This window comes from Lissotriton helveticus, chromosome 5_1, assembly GCF_964261635.1.
Source record: "Lissotriton helveticus chromosome 5_1, aLisHel1.1, whole genome shotgun sequence".
Taxonomy (NCBI): domain Eukaryota; kingdom Metazoa; phylum Chordata; class Amphibia; order Caudata; family Salamandridae; genus Lissotriton; species Lissotriton helveticus.
The window spans coordinates 1,083,029,770-1,083,049,395 of NC_136065.1; the positions used below are offsets into that span (position 1 = coordinate 1,083,029,770).

General features: G+C 46.1%; 1 protein-coding gene across 1 annotated transcript in view; it reads left to right on the forward strand.

Annotated features, from left to right (window-relative positions):
- The first annotated feature begins 288 nt into the window (after positions 1-288).
- Positions 289-19,626, forward strand: part of SLC68A1 (solute carrier family 68 member 1) — a 185,854-nt gene continuing 166,516 nt past the window's right edge. Inside the window, exon 1 of the mRNA XM_078643652.1 lies at positions 289-388. The gene's annotated coding sequence lies outside the window, so the exon portion shown is untranslated. The remainder of the gene's footprint in view (positions 389-19,626) is intronic.

Here is a 19,626-nt window from a genome sequence, read left to right on the forward strand (position 1 = left end):
AGGCTGTGTTTTATTTCTCTTGATACTACCATGATATTTCTGTGCTTGCCTTTGACCACGAGCTAAATTATAGTTTCCTAAAAAGTTCTTATCACCATCGTGAGAATATGGGAGGCGGCGGGTTCTGGAGCTGTTTGTCTTGCAGTACGTCGCGCACAGCATATAGATTCTGCAAGTAAATTATCACGCCGCGCCAGCTTCGGGATATGATAGTTCTGCAGCTATAGACGTTCGATGGCTCGGCGATCGACCTTGATTGGGTTGCGTGCGTGCGTGCCTTCGGCTTTCGATTCAAACCGGAAATGCCTGGAAGGATGGTAAATCCACATAAGAGCCTGTGGAGGAGTGAAAGGGAGAGGGATACAGCGGCCAGTCGGAGCACCTACAGGTAAACCAGCAGGACTAATATCCCGAGTGCCTGCAAACTCGGTCGTTAAAAAGGTGCTGGGAATGAGGTGCCGTAACCCAATTTTGCATTGTTTTCAGCGTGGATATGTGATCTTCTCCATATCGCTGTATTGAGGCTCATCATTAGGTCGTTGGCGAATAGGTGCTGGTTTAATGGGTGGGATTGGGGTGGCGACTGTGGTGATATTTCTGAAGTCCCCCATCTCTTCAGTTAAGGGATCTTTGGGCATAAAGTTAAGCATTGATCGTTGTTGGAGAAGTATTGTGTGCCATTAGATCGGCGACTAGGGAGCCTCTAAATTGGAGTGATTCTCAACTAATGCATCCTTAGTCCTAACGACCAGTATGATGTCCAGGTATTAATGCCAGCGTAGCACCGCCTAATAGCTGCACCCGGCGTTGACCTCGGGAGAGGCGCTTTGTTCAGAAGTAACTTTCGGTTTTTAAAGCACCTGCTGATTCCTTGCGTGCCTAGCAGTTTTCAGGCAGCAATACAAATGTCAAGATAACTAGGTGGTTAATGTTTCGGCTAGAGAGGGATGGGCTTTTTGTCTAGTGGCAGCTTTCACTCATCATAGAGTGTTATAGAGGGTTAATATATCTGCTGCAAAGAAGGTGTACAGGCAGATCACAGAACGGTAATTAATTCTCGTTGTTTGTGTTACATACATCTCATATAGAATGATTTCCACACGTACGGTTTATTGCCTCTGTAAAACGTGTTATGTGATGTAAAGTGCACTGGTATCGTAGGCTTGTTATGAGTTGCGCTATAAAAAAAAATGAAATGCTTGTGGGAGAGGGGCTGTTGCGAAATGAATGGCACTGTTGGAAGGTGGTAGTGAGGGAATCTGTGTAGAAGGAAGGAGGTCATGGAGGTTGGGGGCGCCCCGAGAAATTGTCGTACCAGGCGCCTCTGACGCTAAAGCTGTCCCTGAATGTAGGATAGAGCCAGTGACCGTTTTTAAGCTGTCAGTACACATTTTGATACCAGAGAAATTAACAAATATAGGAGAAACGTCATAGCAGAACTCTTCCGGTTTACTTATTGACGTACCAAACACATCTTGTTTTTTGATAGTGGAGCGTTATGCAGAATCCTCCCATGAGATGTTTGTGTGAATTGGCATACAGAAGCTTATAGGGTTAATGTGCATGCTGTAGGGCGTCAGATGTAAGCTGTGTATTACTGAGTTGTATGCTAATAATATAGCTCAACGAGTTAATTCATTGCAAAAGTTATTGCTTAAACCGCAGCTCATAAATTCCAATCCTGGTAAAATAATTCAGTGGGTCATGTGCCTAAATATGAATCCTTAGAAGGTTTACTTTTTTTCATTGATGCAGTTTGATAACATGGTCAATTTGAGCTGGGAAATAATTGACACATGAGTTAGTGCCAAAAAGTAATGCTTATTTGTATTCTGTGCTTTATAAATTCTCATTGTTATTGTGATTTCATATCGCCGTCTTTCTCCAGTATTCCAACCGAGCATCCTGGATATAGTTAAATTATTCTATTAACAAACCAGCAAACAGGCTTTCAGCTGTCTGTGTCGGACATAGTTCAGATGCTCCAACTGGTGTCACATACAAATTCATGTTTGGAAATGAGGTCACTGGGAACTTGTGGCTAGCATCCAAGTTTATCCCAAAGTTCAGGGTTCTGTTATCTTGTGACAAATTGGTATCGGTTACTGTATTTTTTGCTGCGGTAACTACAGATCTTGGGGCACCAGCATGACTAGAAGACATTCATAGGGGACAATGAACCCTTTAAATCACGATAACTCACATATTGTGTGTTGTAGATTGTTCAGGGTAACGTGTTATCCATTTTCTCCAAGTAAAAAGGGTGAAATGGAAAAAACAGTAAAGTTTGGAAGCCAAAATATGTTTTATAGATTCTTCCATGATGTTATAAATAGGGGTTGTTAACATTATCTAGGAAGTGTGTTGTGTCTCTGGTTCATTGTTCCAAGTGCTTGCTTATGCTCTCTACAACAGATATTCAGAGGGCATGTTGAGGGACAGTGCAGGCTCACTCGTGCATTCTCCAGCTTCTTGTGATGCGCAAATGCAGCTGCTTCAGATTCACTAAGGTTTTATCTAGGTTCAAGATCTGTGTGGCTGCAGCTCCTTGAGTCACTCTCGAAATAGATCTCAGATGAGCCTCTGCATTGTTATTCTATTGTTCAAGGGTAAATACTCACCATCCCAGGTAACTCGTCTCCTGTTCTTCAAGCAAGGGCAGACATTTATACTTTCTCCCTCATTCGTAGGCTTAGCTCTAGCATTGAGGAAAGCTTTATTTAAGCACATTGTCGTCCCAGCAGGAATTGCAAAACTTCTTCCCAAACCCAAACAATTGCAAAATACTGGATCCAGATGGATGCTCTGTATCCAAACGGCAGGCAATGGCGGGAAACACTATTTTCTACAACATGCATCGTGGCCTTGCAGACAAGCCCATTTATACAACTAATGGTCTCCATGGATGCCATCATTCATTAGTGGAAGAGGAATTAGTAAAAATTCCCAGTTAGCCTAGAATGCACAGATTTTACCAAGAAGATGTCTCTCCCACAGTTAGTGGTAAAATTCCCTCCATTTCAAACTCGCTGTCAGTTTCAACATGGCTTGTTGAGGGGACAGTAGTTGCACTCCAATATGTGCGGAGAATACGCTTTCGGTGTACCTTTAATCCAGGTGAATCTAGTACTGTCCTGAGAGAACTAAAACATGTGAGCATTATTCATTGGTCTCAATGTGCAGGGCCGCTTTCAGAAAACAACTATCAATGAGTGCTATCATCCCGATGCTTGTTAGTAGCAGTTAGCATTCACACTGAGGGGGGGGGGGCAGAATAATCCAGGTGCCTTTATTCATGTTGTTCAAAATACATATTATCTTTCTGTGTCAATTTTGTGTGTGTCTTGCGTGAAATATTGTCCGTCCTGGGTCCTGACTGTGTTTGCTAAGGAGTGTGTTTGGGAACTAAAACTTCCTCTTAAGCACATCACTTCCTTCAGAACAAAAGCACAAGTGCACCACACAACAGAACTTAATCAAGAAGGACAGTTATGAAGTCCATATCCAGTAAAGAATGTTCTTCAATTGTTTTCTTTTATTCCATTTCCATTTCCAGTAGGTAAAACAGAGTCCAGTTTTAATGACTCAACACACAGTACGTCCGACGCGTTTCGACCTAGTGCAGGACTTCTTCAGGGCACTAGATGATGGTAGTCAAACACATCCATGAGCTGAAAGGTCATAGGATTCCTTGCTAGTGAGCTGTTTCTCGTCCGGTATGTTATTATATAAAAGATTAGAGCCGTCTATATAAAGGCCACGACCAATTGATGACTAAAAGGCACGTCCGTTCCACAATAGTGATGTCCAACACTGCCAAATTATTTTGTAATGGTACTCAAAGCAAATCCTCTAGAAGTTTATCTTCAAAATATCACGTGAAGGCCTAGGAGTAAGAACAGTAACACCACTTGATGAGGGATAGGCTTGTGCAATAATTAACACCGCTAGACCTATAGCGCATCCGAGCAGTGGGGACGTCCCATTGCAATTAACTCTTAAGTTGCAAACCAATTAGGCAGGATACTAACAGCCGAGATAAGACTGTCGCGGTCAACAGGAGCGCTGGGAACGTAGCAGCAACAGAGAGCCGGAAGTTTGGCCAAATTAAGAGAAAAATGAACACAAAGAGAAACGTTAAGAATTTACTGTTCCAATTATAGGAGACATTTTTCTGTCAGTGACTTTTAAAAAGCACATGCCAGATAAAGTAATGCACGAAGAAGGTTGGGTGATATGGATTAGTGATATCCCTTGAATTTAGTTCCTCCAGGGATGGCTCCTCCGTTGTGGCGAAGGAGGGTCACCCCACTGCTGGAAGCAGCAGATCAAAACGTAAAACAAAATGATAATAATTATTAAAACCACTTTATTTTAATTTTGTTTTACCTGTTGAAGCACAAGCCTTGAGACGATTTTGGGGGGAGCAATGAGCGACAGGAGTGGTGGGCACTGCTGTCAGTTGCATGTCGGTTTGGCCGACCCTCTCAAGAAGCCCAAACCGACATGAGCACTGACCTCTCCAACACAAGCTGCATTGCCAGGTGGAGAGAACAGCAGGCGGAGGCTTCCAATCTCTTTTGAAGTGGAAAACATGCCAGCTCAGGCGAATCCCAGCAATTGTCGAGAAGCGCTGGGATTGGCAGTAGGGGAGTCTGGGAGCATGTGCTCATGGCACCTGTAGTTCCTGGAGCAGAAGAGCACAGAGGAGAGGGTGGGAGAAAAGGACCATAGATGCGTCAGCCCGCAGCAGGAAGGTAAGTGTACTTTAAAAAAAAAAGAAATTCCCCCTTGCTGACCCCCCCCCCCCACCCACACACACACTTCGTATCGGCCACAACTGCTACATATGCAAACTGTTTGTATATTTTCCTTAAATATATTTTTGGAATTTCTTTAAAAAACCTGTGCTTAAAATATTTGAGCTGCATCTTTCGAAATGTGATTTAATTTGGAGAGTTGAACTGTGTGTAACAGAGGACACACTTTTTAAACTGTGAAACACTGCTACCAAAAGTTTGGTAGATGATACACACTCAACTATGTGAACATCTAAATTATGTCTTGATAAAGTTCTACCCATCAAAATCTATTGTCTGTTAATTTAACTATTGAATAGGAATAGTTGATCATACATGTATTATTGTCCAATTGAACTCGGCCGAGGAATTTAAATTGAGGTGTTAAATGAGTCATCGCGCAATGACAACAATCCACTAACCGTTATTGTCTTAGCAGAAAAGGTCACTTTTATTAAGACAGGTAAAACAATGTTTTCCTTATGCAAAACTATAAACCTTCATTGTCATAACAGAAACCCCCTTTTTGCATTATGCTTCAACTAAACCTAAAAAACATTTATCTTAATAAACCCCAATGGTTCCAACAAAATTAGCATAAAAACCCTAAGTAATGCAAACAATCCCATTTCCTTTCCCTCCCTTTGCTTCTTGACCTTCCCCCACCCCAGAGGGATGGATAAGCCCGCACCAGACTACCTAAACCCCCCCCCCCCCCCCAAAACGCCACCCAGGAAAACCACAGTGTTTTCCTTGCCCCACCCAAAAATGCGTGGTGAAAGAGAAATTTATCAAACACTTTTATTTCACCAAAGATTTTCGTTCCAAAAATTTGCCAGCAAATCCCTCATCTCCAATAAATAATAGGCTTGACCCAGCTGTGGCAAGTAAACACCATCCTCTCTGAAAAGATGATCTTCAGCACCTGTGATAATGTCTTGTGATAATTCTTTAATCCCCATACCCTGGCAAAAAACTTTCATCGCCCGGTTAAGCTTCCTTCTGGCTTTTTCAATTGCAGCGTGATTACGTGCCCCCTCCACTGTTGTCGGTAAATAAACTATGTCCACACCAAACATGTGCCTGACCAATTGTTCTTTAATACTGCAAGGTCCCAACTTCATCTGCTTAATAAGGGATAAACCCGACAACGGCATTAAGTCATTTTCGCCTAGATTGATCATTAACATGTCGGGGAAAGCCTCGTGCAAAAGACAGCTCCTTTAATGTGGGAAACAAACCCGCCCACCACATACCACCTTTTCCTTTCCATAAAACTTTGTGCCCTTTGCTTGGAAGTTCAAGTGCTCTGCCATATCTGCTGTTCAGCAATGACGGCAGTCCATTTAATGAAAGAGTGTCCCACTATCCAGGTGCGCATCTTTGTTGACAATGAACCCTTCACGCAACTTAGATGGAAAAACAAAATTAGCAAAAAGCAATGTACAAACAACAAAGTTCATTTCCTGACATATCGGGTACAATAGGCAGATTTCCACCTCCCAATCCTCTTGATATCCTCCCAATCCCAACCCAACCTGGCCGCTTCAGTGGCTGCCCCAATACGAAAGGGGTGTGTCCCAAACACGGCCAAAAGATGAGTACTAGAAATCTTAGACCCATCCAAATATTATACCAGGCCAGAAACTAGCAGATTGAGTGTATGATTCCCACTCCCTCAAAGGACAACAATCCAGTACCCCGCTGCCATTTAAATGAATCCACATGCCTTTCCCCAGTTGGTCGGTTTTCGACTTCCTCAACCAGATCCTCAGTTTGTCACCATGTAACTGAACCTCGCTACTCTGAATGCCTACCTGATCTTAAGCCCAATAATTCAGAAACCCTGAAAGCACAAAAAAACAACCAGATCATGCATAGTCTAAAACGAGAAACCTCCCAATCATTATATCAGCAAACTGGTAATTGTGACAACTGTTGCAAAAGGGCAAAAGTAACTGGCTCACATACTGGCAACGAATAAGTATGTTTTCTGCTAAAACCTTTCAACATTCTTCTTAACAAATCATCTTCCGCTGGGTCCTGACCCCACCATAATTGGCCATAAAAAGAAATTCCAGCCAATTTCCAGGAAATGGTCGTGTGTGACAAGCCCTTGTTAATCAAATGTAACACAAACTATAAAATGAAACGTTTGTTACCATCTGCTTCCCCAACAAAATTTTGAGAGTTTGCATAACTTAAAAATTCGCTCCAGGCCTGCCGATAAGATCGTCTGGTGGAAGGCGCTATAGATTTTCCAACTAAATCGATGATCCTCAGTCCCCCAGCACCCAAGTGCTCTGCGGAATTGGAGTTTTGAAGCTGTCTGCCCCTGGCGTCAAGCTGCGGAATTTCTGCCAAATAAAGCGAGACAAAGCGTCTGCTATAGAATTGTTAATGCCTGGAATGTGCCGTGCTCTGAACACTATATTCAATTTCAGGCTCCATAATATGAAACTCGTAGCAGGCGTAACACAGGTAGATCTTTTGCTCTTTGATTATTAATAAGATCTACCACAGACATATTGTCGACGTGAAAAAGCACACATGTTTCCCGAAATTCCTCCCCCCCCAAACCAGCAAAGCAACAATCTGAGGGAATAATTCCAGGAAGGCAATGCTGCGACCTTATTGAAGCCAATGAGAGGGCCACCTTTCCGCACACCAGCGACCTTCCCAAAACGAAACGAATCCATGAGCCTCAGACGCATCTGAAAAGAGCTGGATCTGCCAAATGGTATTGTCCTCCACAAAAAAGAGGCAAACTCCATTAAAATCTTCCAAAAACTTAAACCTAATGAAAAGCTCTTCCTTGATGGCCTTTGAAACTCTAATCCTGTGGTGAGGAAGGTATGCCCCTGACATTGTCATCCCCAAACTTCTGCAAAAAGTCCTGCCTGCCCGAACCACCCGACAAGCAAAGTTTAAATAGCCCATTAAGCGATGAACCTGTCTGAGCTCAATCTTGTCTTTGACAATTACACCCAGCAAAAAGGACCTGATTTCCTGTACCTTTTCATTCGGCAAACAAGCCATCATATCCTGTGTGTCGATTTCTATACCCAAAAAGGTGAGTTTAGTGCTCGGGCCCTCAGTCTTTTCCGGAGCCAGCGGGACACCCAACTCTTTAGCCATGTCCTGAAAAATGCCTAGAGCCCTGCTCCACTGATCTGAATGTGCGGCTCCAATGAACATAAATTCATCCTGATAGTGGTAAACATATTGATGACCACTTCTCCTGGTAAAAAAGGTACAAAAGAGGACAGGATAATGAGCAACCCATAGGGAGAACTCTGTCTACGTAAAATGCTCCATCAAAAACATGCCCAAAAGTTCAAAATCTGATGGAAGTATTGGTAGCAAGCGGAAAGCTGACTTAATATCGCTCTTCGCCAATTCAGCCCCAGTCCCAACCATCCTTACCAATATTAATGTATCATCTACAGAGGCATATGACCCATTAGAATCAGCAGGGGAAATGAAATCATTAATGGATTGACCCTCTGGCCACGAGAGATGGTGAATTACGCGAAATTCCCCAGACACTTTCTTGGGTACTAATCCCAAAGGTGGCACTATCAAGTTATCATGGGGAACTGCCAGAATGGACCCGCTATCCTGCCTGCTTTCAATTCCACCTCCAATTTCTTTCGCACAATCTGTGGTGACTCCTTGGCAGATTTCAGGTTATCAGCCCAACGATTATACCTAGGCCCCTGATGACCAATCTTGAAACCGTCCCTGAATCCCCAATAAAGTTTAGAAGTAACCTCAGAATCAGGGTACTCAGTCAGCCATGATTCAAGAATGGACAGCCTAATTGGGGTATGAGCCCTTTGGGATAGGTTGGAAAACTGATCCCTGTCCCTTTGAAATCTACCTTGTTCCCCAAACTTTTGATTTGTGAAACATTGTGTGACTGCATGTTTCCCTCCACATTGCGAGCATTCATGTTTGAATCTACAAAACTGTCTGGTGCAGATACCCCGATTAAAATTCCAACAGGCTCCGGATACTGGAAACTGTCCCCTACCAAACCAACCCTCCCCGATTTGGGCGGGGCGTGGCTGACAGGGCCGGTATGTGATTGGTAAGCCACTTGCTGTATGCGCCGTGGCGGGCAGTTGGGCAGAGGACATTCACTAGAGCCAAACCTCCGAATCGCCATCACCCCACGGCTTATCGTGGAATAAACTAACCCTGGCTCTAAATTCCTCATTGTAGCTGAGCCACGCAAAACCACCAAAGTGCATTTGGGCCTTTCTAATAATGTCCATGTATTTGAACATTGCAACCGCCCTTTCTTGATGTCTTTCGCAATATACACTCGCAGAATCAAGAATGCTGATGATTCTCTATGTTCTTAGGTGTCCTGGGATGTTTAGCAAGCTCCCATTCCTCTTCTTTGGACCCTTCTTTAGCCTGAATGTCCCTATGAAGTAGTTTAAACACATCAATAAACTCGCGCTACCAAATCCTGTTTTTTTGTCTTATCTGAAAGATGCGTCTTCGATGGCGTAGCTATTCCCATATAAGGGAGCTTCTTACGAATATTAGGAACTGCCCCTGCCTGCACATCAGCAGAATTACATTCACCATCCACTTTTGTTATCTAGACTTGAAACCTTATTTACCACCTCAACATTACTAAGAGTTGGAGACTGTGCAGCCGCATTCCCAACCACCTCCCCAGAAGACACCCCCCCAACATCCGACAATGAGAAATCACCCACGCCCACAGAACGTGTATTCCGCTTGCCACCCAAAGGTTGTGACCTAGAAGCCCACCAGTGTGGCCTACCTGTCGATAACTGAGTGGAGCGTTTCAGAAATTCTTTGGGATCATCACGCTGACTATGACCGTGACACTGTTCTTTGTTTGTTGCTCTGTCCGCTCCTGACTTCTGCAACACACTAAAAACATTGGTTGCCCATGCCCCACCCTTTGACAACACATTATCCTGTATTAGCAATTGTACATTACCATCCACAATTCTTTCATCCAAAACCCCTCCTTCGCGATCATCATAATCATCCCCATAAATCAATTGTTCCTCATGTATTTCTAGATCCAGGTTACTACTTCCAGGCAGTTCTCCATCACCCCCTCCCCCATCATACAACCTCCAATTGGGCACAGGCATCCGCTCCGAATGCCCGGCCGTACACCGAAAATCCGCACTTGATCCGCCCTGAGTGCCTGATTTTCTAACAAAAGCCGCAAACCACTCCGTGCTCAAAAGACTGGGGACTCAAGTTGCTGTCTGTTCTCCTGCTGATGATGAAACATTCAAGCCGCTCCTGCCTGAACGAGCTGAAAACTCCAAAACGTTCCCTCTAGACCCCCGTCCAGAGCTGCCACCCGTAGCCAATGGGGCGATAGAATGCTCCACCCACACCCATTGCCCAGTCTGAGGCCCAAATGATGAATCAAAATTAAAATGAGGCTGAACCGGAGGAGAGCGAGATGTAGGAAAAATAAACTTCGCACCCAGAAGAACCCCTTAACTGTTCAGGCATTGGATCACCATTCTCACTGAGAGGAAACAATTCCACCACCTCAAGCTCCTCATGTGCATAACCATGCACTGATGACTCTTATGTGCTCCAAATGACCTGCTGCAAGCGAAACCCTACTTGACAACTGGGATTTTCTACCAGGAGGACCTCTGGGCAAAAGAGGCTGCACAACCACAGAATTATCACCCAAGAACACTGTCCTAGGTACATTGAAACTCCTTGACTGCTTATTCCCCGCTTGGTGTGGTACAGGGGAAACTATCTGGTCCTCTATAACCTCTTCCCCACTATCACTTGAGTAGTCTGCCAATGAGGCAGAGCGCCTGCCTAAATTCATTTCAGGCGCTATATCAATTGAAGCGCCCCCATATTAAAGCATGAGCGCTTCATAAGCACCTTCTTCTTGTCCTTGGCCCGTAATGTAGGTGAGGGGCACACAGGCAAAACCAGAGAAATGACCTCCCTCCCAGCAAAACCCCACCCTCGATCCCTCCCTCCCCGCAGGAGCGAAACATAGTGTGACTGGGAGGCAGCCCCACCCCTCAGCGAAGCTCTTCTCTGAGCCAGGCCTACACGAGGGGTGGAGACCGCCCCCCAACTGACCTGCTACTCCCACCGGAGCTGAGGAACACCGCGGCGCTGGAAGCCTGTCTCCTCCGGTAAGGACGACTGGGGCTCCGTTTCAGCGCCACTTTTCCTCCCGCATTCAAAGGCATCAGCGGAGCTCGGCCATGCTACGGCAAGCATGCCGCCACTGCCTCAACCACTCCTCTCGTCACCTTCCTTTTTGGCCGCACCACTCCCGCCACCACCGCCGCAGACACCCAGGACCTCAACAGGTCTTCCCGGCCTGCAGCGCAAAGGACTCGCAACGCGTCACGCACTGCCTCACCCTCCACCATATTTTCACTTAATTAACTAAATTCTCCCTCAAAAGGTGACATAAATGAATACTGACTAGAATAACCCTTCACCTCACAAAACTAACCGCTACCTAGCCTCACAGAATGCCCTCCTGCCAAAAGCGCACCTATTTCATACCTACCTGCAAGTCCCGCCCCCTAAACCTACCAGCACCTATTGCGCCGCGTGGCTTGTTCCACCGTGCGAAAAAACCCTGGTGGACACCGGCTCGCTCCATGCTCCCCCTGGATCTCCAATATCAGAATAGTTTTGTGAGTGAACCTTCTCCTTTTTAAAACTAAATTAAAACATTTACCTTGTCTAGATGAGGACACAGTCATATTGTCACTTGATTCAATCGAACGTCCATATCTCTTTGATGTTCTGGTGAGGGCAGGGTTGGGCTCTAAGTTTATACGGTGGGTGAGGCCGCTGTATACCGATATCCAGGGGCAGGTTAGAGTTAACAACTACACGTTCCGAGCGTTCACCCTAAAGAGAGGCACCAGGCAGGGGTGCCCTCTGTCGCAGTCGCTATTCTCCCTCATGCTGGAGCCCTTAGCGGCATGGATTCGGCATGATGTAATGGTAAAGGGTCTACGATGGTCACTAGAGTGTGAAGATAGAATATCTCTTTATGCTGACGATATATTGCTATATCTTACTTATCCGTACATATGCATCCAAACTGTTCTCAACATTTTCACAAATTTCGGGAAATATTCAGGGTACGCTATTAATTGGAGTAAGTCCGTGCTGTATGTGTTCCACGGGCAGACCCCCGCCTCCCAAAAGATTGTGCACTAGTAGTCTCAGCGGATGGCTTTAAGTACTTGGGAGTCTTCGTCACTCCGGACCCGGCTCTCTTTTATAGCCGCAATTTGGCGCCCCTGTTGGCCAGGCTACGCGCCGATGTAAAGCATTGGAGATCGCTGCCTCTTTCGCTGGTGGGCCGTGCGGCTCTTTTTAAAATGCTGGCTCTCCCACGATTTTTGTACATTCTCCAGAACTGCCCGCAAAGAATTCCGGATACATATTTTGTTGCAGTGGAAGGGGAGCAGCGCACACTACTCTGGGATGGTAAGACCCAGAGGAATGCGCTTCGGAAATTAATGAAAGGATGGTATGATGGGGGCATTGCGCTGCCTGATGTACGGTTGTATTACTGGGCCTCGCAATTGGTGACTGTAAATAGGTGGTGATATACCCCGCCGGATGACCCGGCATGTGCCCTGGACAGGTATCAGATGGATCGTTCGGGTTATCTTGGGGCTCTTCATTCTCACACTAGGAAGCAGCGTTATATCGGCCCCACTCAACATACGGTACAGATCTGGCGGTCAGCTAATTCACGTCTGGGCTGGGCAGGAGTGCTTACTAAGGCGACACCATTATGGTCTTCTCAGAAACTCGGCATGGTCTGCCATCATCCGGGGTTCGACAGATGGGATGTTATCGGTATCTCGACAGTCAAAGACCTGGTAAAAAAGGGAAAGATTCTCAGATTTGAGGAGTTACAAAGGGCCTACCAATTGGTCCCGGGTGAGGTCTTTAGGTATCTACAAATCCAACATGCTCTACAGGCGGCTTTCCCCAGTTGTGAGGATATACCTGAATCGTCACCTCTTGAAGACCGCCTGCTAGATGGGCCGTTGCAATCCAAGGCGATCTCCCTGACCTATAGAAAACTTAGTAATATTATGCCTGATTCCTTTGGAAAGCTTAATGAGCGCTGGGAGGGGGACCTTGGACCGATTGATGAGGAGGATTGGAGACAGGCACTGATGTCACCTAGAGAGGCTGCTATCACACTCATATTTCGACTAATACAACTACGTATCCTACACCGCTCCTATCTGACGGGGATAAAAAAAATTGGGTCTCGACGAGATGACCTGTGTTTGAGTGGTTGCCAACAGGCGGCTACCTTTTGTCATATGATGTGGGACTGCCCGTTAGTGCAGAGATTATGGGACAGGGCCACAACTAATGTGCAATCTGCACTGGGGAAGACGTTAAGCCTGACGCCCCGCTTGGGCTTGCTTAATATATGGGAGGATACAGACCTTACTGGGACGGAACAGCAGTTGGCGACGCTGGGCTTCACGCTAATCAAGAGGGAAATAGCGAAAGGATGGGGCGGAGTGGCACCGCCGGCAGTGGCGGTATGGCAGAAAGAGCTTGACCGATGTAAGGTAGCTGAGAAGAAGTGTTTATAGCTTGGGGGTGCCCAAAGTAGTGGGATAGGAAATGGTCCCGGTGGAATTCCTATAGAGGGGAGATATGTGTATCACCTGTGGTGGAATTGGAAATATGGAGAAAAAGAGACAGGGAAACAAATGTTTAATACATGTGTTATTTCGGCCTTGGTCCTAAGTGCGGTGCTAAATGTAACTTGCAAATGTTCCGTGTAAAAATGGCTGCTTTGTCTGTCATGCAACTTTTCAATAAAAATATTTAAAAAAAATACCATGGACGTTTGGTCATGGATCTGCATCACAGATAGAACCAATAAGGGATTTGATTAGCCAACATCATCTCCATATCTTGAATAAAAGGGCAAACTTTGCTACTATGGAGTGCTTCCATTGCTATGCATGAGGTGCTTTGTTTTCAAGAGCACCAGCAGATGGAGGGACTATTTGGTATACACAGAAGCCATCACAAACAAGCATTGGCATAGCCAATAGGTCTCACTTTTGGGACCTTATAAGTATTTAGTTATGCAGTTGGCTCAAGGTTGACTAGCATCGCTTAGAAGACCTGTTGTCAGCTGGGCTGCCGTGTCACCATACACTGGCCTAAAAAATGCCCTCCAACACATTCTGTGATGAAGTTTAAATAAAGCGGGCTCTAAGTCTATACTAACAAGGTGTGAGATGGTGTACTAGATGTGATATGGGATATGGATTCGGATGCAAAGTAGGATGATGTATGGGATGTGGGATCTGATGCCTGGATATGGTAAGGGATACAAATTGCGATGCTGAGTGGGTTAAGATACAGTATGGTTTGCGGAGTGGAATGTGATTGGATAAATAAAATGAAGGATTGGCAAGGCCACTGGAATTATGCGACTCTACAGCTACTGTTTTTTAGTTTAATTATGGATTTTCCGCATTTGCCACTTGTTCCTCATCTGCCTCATAATCTGCAGACTGTAACAAAAAAATGTTTCTACCGCAAATAAATGTGGTAACACTTGTATCTGCGCTGTAGATGGTCCTTCGCAAAGGTTAAGTAGTCAGCTTAAAGGGGATTATTCCTGTATTTGGTTGTTAAATTGGTACTAATGAGGGGAAATATTTTCCCAGGTCTGGCAGTGGTACCATGTAAAAAAATACAAATGAATGAATTAATATTATAAAAAAATGGGCCACATCATTCGACATAGTTTGCCTTTTCTTTCGGCACAATTTAGTAAACCCTGCTGCATAATTTGGTGCTCCCAAAATTCCAGTGGCCTTGGGTATTGGCCTAATTGTGTGCACTGTAAGTCCTAATGAACACGATTTGAGAGGCTGTACTGGATATGAAATGGGATAGGATGAGACGGTGTATGAGATGCTCGCCTGGATCCGGTATGGGATTGTCAGGTCCTGTCGTTGGTTCTCTTCGGGGCTGTGCTGATTGTCCTATAACCTCCCCCACACAACTCTCCTAGAGTCTGAAACAAGCAAGACAGACTACCAAGATGGTTCCGTGAGGGCGGGAAAGGAAAGGGACAGCTGGGAGGGAGATTTGAAATGACAAGAACAACAGATTAGCAAACACCTCCCTAAAACCCCACAAGGGAATAACCTACGATCCTTACTCTTGTCAACAACCTTATGCTATTTCCCCTACCTGTGCTGGAAATATATAGATCTTTGTATTTGGGGAGGAATGGTGAGGACCTTGACTGGGAAAGGAAGCCAACTGAAATAATAAGCAGATAGGAACACAATGAACACTTGAATGCACAATAAACAATAGTATGTCCTCATATCTCTCCACCTACCACTTAATTACAGTGTTCTTCTTTAGGCTAGTACTATTCCCATGCTCAAGAATTCAATAACGTCTCCCCTGTATAGTTAAAATACAAAGTGCAGGATCATGAAGAAATGATATATAAATCATAAACTGGACAACAGACAGAATAGGTTGGATTCACCCTTGTCACCTTTCCCTGTTTTAAACAAAGTGTTTCCTCCAATGTGATGAAGGGATCCAAGTCGGGACACACTTGTATGTATGCAAAAAGGTCTTTCCACACTCATAGATCGAATAGACTGTTCTATTCACAGTCTCTTTGTCAATAGCGTATATTGCGATATGTGTGCCTAAGACAATATACTATCACGAATGACACTGCTCAAAATCCTATCCCCGCAATGAGAACGCGGAAAAGCGTCTCTTCCAACGGGAATAGGAACCAAAATACTTTGTTACGTCACAAAGCTTAACCCCTTGAGTTCGTTAGTGCATAAATCCGTAACACACTTCAGCTCCGTTGATACAGCTTTTTCACCCGACCCAACGCGGGGTGAAAACAGATAGAAACACAAATGACCAAAGTTTCTCCTTTACGGAGCTTACCGCTACCTCCACTGGCTCGTCAAGGCAAAAATTATCGGCACCGCGAGTGAGTGCCGGCTGTGTTTATTTCCGGGCAAGTACGTAACCGACGTCTTGGAGCGTGACGTCTTTTCCCGGCTTTCTGGGAAACATAGTTTGTTCCATGCGGATGCCATTTCTCCCGCATTAGGCGGACGGCGTCCATACTTGGCAGAGTTCTGACAGTGATACGTAGTGTGATGTCTGGTATCGAAAAAGAGAGTGAGGCGAGATGCTTCGGGGGTATGTGTGAGATACAATATGGGCTGTGGCCGTCAGTGAGGGTGGGGCATGGGGTAAAAACTGAATGCTGTACTGGACTAATTATGCGCCATGCAAATCCATAATTAACAGTGACAGCAAGGTGAGGTGTTCTGCTGGAGGACATGAGGTGTGTAGTAGGATGCATGCAACGTAGATTATTGGATGCAGCGTAGTTTATGGTTGGTGAGGCGCATAAAATGGTCTACTGGATGTGGTACGGGGTGCAGAGCGGGATGTGGTACGGAGTGCAGAGCGGGATGTGGTACGGAGTGCAGAGCGGGATGTGGTACGGGGTGTAGAGCGGGATGTGGTGTTGGATGCAGGGCGGGATGTGGTGCGGGGTGCAGAGCGGGATGTGGTGCGGGGTGCAGAGCGGGATGTGGTGCGGGGTGCAGAGCGGGATGTGGTGCGGGGTGCAGAGCGGGATGTGGTGCGGGGTGCAGAGCGGGATGTGGTGCGGGGTGCAGAGCGGGATGTGGTGCGGGGTGCAGAGCGGGATGCAGAGCAGGATGTGGTGTTAAATCTGTATTTACCTGGAAAAAAATCAAATTCTTATCCCATTTCTATGTGGGGAAGTTGTGGGATCACCGGACCGACCCAAAAATCCTACCATCCAGCGTTGCAAGTGTTTCACTCCTTCAGGGAAACCAATAAATTAGAGGATACTTCTGTGCTCTCTATTCTCCGAGTCCTCTGCCTGGTTTGTTAGATCCTTGGATGTTCCTGCAAGGTGAGAGACTTCAGATTTGAACTCTCGTACCGGGTCCTCCAACTTCGAGATCTGTCCCTCCGCCTCAGAAACTCTGTCAACTACATTACAAAGGTCTTGTCACAAGAGAGCCACACCAACCCCCACCTTTCCTATCTTGGATTCCAACAAAATTGAATCCTGGATGGTCGGAAGTATCCCACTGCTGTTTTCGCCTTCAGGTGACTAGGTCGGCAGGGGTTCTCCACCTGGTTACCCCCATTGCTCTGATGTGGGGCCATGAATCCATCCATTTTGGTTTGTGCCTGCAAAGATAGGGGCCTATCGCACCCCATTATCTGTTATGCTTCCGATGAGGCCCCCTGCTCTGGGCTGCAGAACACCCAAGAATGGATGTGCGGGTCATATGCGTCTCCAAAGGAGACGGCTCTTATCTTTGGAGGTGCATGGGGATGTCCAGACCAGTAGTTACTTGGTCAAATCAATTACAACCCATTCGCTTCGCAGGTTCTAGTAAAATTGCAGACAGCACGAGTAGTTGTGCTATAAATGATTCCAATTATGCGTGAGAAATTAGTGTAGATGTACCAGACCCCAAGTACCCCTCCAGGCTGGGTAGACTGTCAGCCTGGAGGGCTCCCCCCCCCCCCCCCCCCCCCAATATAGAAGGGGATCCTCCTCAAGACCATGACTACATCTAGGTTAAATTGCTGCCAGGCCCCACCACCTCTGCCCTTTGCAGCGCCCATCCAAGCCACCACAGTCTGTCTATTCTCCAGATTCCGCTGCCCTGCACGCTCCATCCACTACTATGGTAAAGGCACCTAGGAAACCATTAAGAGTTCGGGTTATGGCACAGTTTCAGCCACTTTATTTTTAGGTTGAAGCCTACCAGACACCCCAGCTGTCTGGTTGCAAAGACATATTTGAAAAATGGTGAAATTGGCCCATGGTTACATTCCTCCTATTGATCACTATTGGCTTCGTAATCTCCTATTTGCTTGCGTTGCATCTGCTTGCTTTATTGTTTTAGCTTATTAATCATCTTTTTGATAGGCTGAATTGTAGCCTCCCACTGCTCACTTTTTAGGGAACTACTTTTTAGGGCTTGCCTCGGCAGCGCATGAGCTGTCTCTCAAGACCTGCTATATCTACCGTTTGAGCTTTCAGCATGCACATTCATTCCTTCATGTGCCTTTGGAAATTCCTTTATCATTGGTGAATAGTTTACATTTGTCCCTCCTTTTGCTATTTTTGGTTACGCCCTGGAGGTTGGCCCAGTTACATGGATCATTTCATTATTGGTCATATATGGTAGTTTGGGCGTACTATGTTTTCTTTTGCCTAGGCATGTTTGGCTTTCTGAACCTGCTCAGTCGAGGGCCTCAGATCATGTCCTTATCTTGAGTTCCACTGTCTTTGGTTTCACAAGCACTTTTTTAGCCAGAAGATATGATGTTTTTATATTCTATATCATTTTTGATTTCATTAGCTCAAATGTCCAAACCTTAAATAATATATTTACTTAATGGAAGTGTATTTACAAAGGACGGCCGACAGTAGGATGAACCTATTTACATTGCACTTTTATCAGTGTGATTATTTGGATACGATTGAAGAGGTAAACATGCGGTTATTGTTTTCATGAAAATTGAACCAACTTAGGGTTTCAACCTTTCAACTTTTGATGCTTTCTTTTAGCTTTCAGTCTCTTGTGAACTAAAACTAATATCAAGGGATGCTTCCTCTTGCTCTCAAAACGCGGAATGTAATGTGAGGGTATTTAACAATATATCCTGCAAGTAAACAGTGCAATACCAGTGCAGCACCACCACCTCAGCGCCGGCGCAGTACCAGTAAGCGTCACTCAGCATCACCTGAGCACCACAACAACACCAGCACAGCACTACCTCAGCACCAGCACAGCACCACCTCACTACCAACGCAGCACTACCTCTGCATCAGTGCAGCAGCACTAGAACAGCATCACTTAGGACCACCACAGCCTCAGCACAGCACCACCTCCACATCAGTGCACCACCACCAGTGCGGCCCCAAATCGACACCATCAGTGCAGCACTAGTTCAGCATCACCTCAACACCAGTGCAGCATCACTTCGGCACCAGCGCAGCTCCAACTCCGCATCACTCAGAACCACCTGAGCTTCAGCACAGCATCCCCTCTGAGCACCACCTCAGCATCACTCCGTACCACCTGATCACCACCTCTTCACAAGCATACCTCCACCTCAGCACCACCACAGCACCACATCAGCACAGCATCAGCTCACTAACAGCTCAGCTCCACCTCCGCGTCAGTGCACCAGAACTGCAGCCCCACCTCAGCACCAGTGCAGCATCACCTCAGCACAACACCAACTCAGCATAACCACAGCACCAACTCACCACCACGTGAGCACCAGCTCAGTACCACGTGAGCGCCAGCGTAGCACCACCACCACCTCAGCATCACTCGGCACCACCTCAGCATCACTCGGCACCACCTCAGCATCACTCGGCACCACCTCAGCATCACTCTGCACCACCTCAGCATCACTCTGCACCACCTCAGCATCACTCTGCACCACCTCAGCATCACTCTGCACCACCTCAGCATCACTCGGCACCACCTCAGCATCACTCGGCACCACCTCAGCATCACTCGGCACCACCTCAGCATCACTCGGCACCACCTCAGCATCACTCGGCACCACCTCAGCATCACTCGGCACCACCTCAGCATCACTCGGCACCACCTCAGCATCACTCGGCACCACCTCAGCATCACTCGGCACCACCTCAGCATCACTCGGCACCACCTCAGCATCA